The following is a 996-nucleotide window of genomic DNA, read 5'->3' as shown; positions in this document are numbered from 1 at the left end:
TCAAACCAACAACAAGCATGAGAACAATAATTTTGAGCATCTGACAGTTCCTGGCTGAGAAGATCATCGCCATGCTGGAGTAACCAAAATATCAGATATTTCAAGTTTTTTATGCTTTCATGGGAAAGTTGTTTTTTTTATTTAATTTTTTAATTAATTTATTTATTTATTTATTTTTTGGCGATATTAAAATATACCACCAGAGCGCAACAAAAACGCTTATAAATTTATACATCACAGAGCCTGACTTGCCGAGTCACATGATCATTTCTCAATTCCCTCCGACTAATCATTGATTGGTGCAAATGGTGAGATGGTGGTAGTTAAAGGGTTTATTCGGGTCATTAAAAAGCATTAAAAGTAAATTTTGTCAAAATTCAGGCTTTAAAAAGCATTAAACCAAATGTTCGAGGCATTAAAAATTATGTAAACGATGGTTAATTTTTTTTTTTAAAACAATTTATCAAGGTTTTGTGTAAAATTAATAGGTAGCCGATAATATCAGCCGATAAAAGCATTTTAAAATGATATCGGATAATATCATCATCGGTTTTGGGCCAATATGCATCTTCACAGTGAATGTAGAAGTCTCCTGTCTTTGTACAAGGGCTGGACACAGTTTAGCACAGCAGTTATGCTTGTTGACCATTAAATGTATCCAAACTAAGATTCTTGGGATTTGTGACATGAGCAGACCAATTTGTATTCATGGTGCAAAAATTAAATGAACAATAAATTATTGAAAAATAATGAATTATAAACTCATGACATACCTCATTCACTGTACTGAAGCTGTGTGCCTTTGTTGTTTTGAGCCAGAAGCACTGTGAGCCATACAGTGCTGGCCAAAAGTATTGGCACCCCTGCAATTCTGTAAGATAATGCTCAATTTCTACCAGAAAATCGTTGAAATTACAAATGATTTGGTTGTAATTATTATCTTCATTTATTTGTAATTATTACTTGCAATCATTACTTGCAATGAAATAACACAAA

Source organism: Corythoichthys intestinalis, chromosome 4 (assembly GCF_030265065.1).
Source record: "Corythoichthys intestinalis isolate RoL2023-P3 chromosome 4, ASM3026506v1, whole genome shotgun sequence".
NCBI classification, from domain to species: domain Eukaryota; kingdom Metazoa; phylum Chordata; class Actinopteri; order Syngnathiformes; family Syngnathidae; genus Corythoichthys; species Corythoichthys intestinalis.
Note: the sequence above shows the minus strand (reverse complement) of the source record.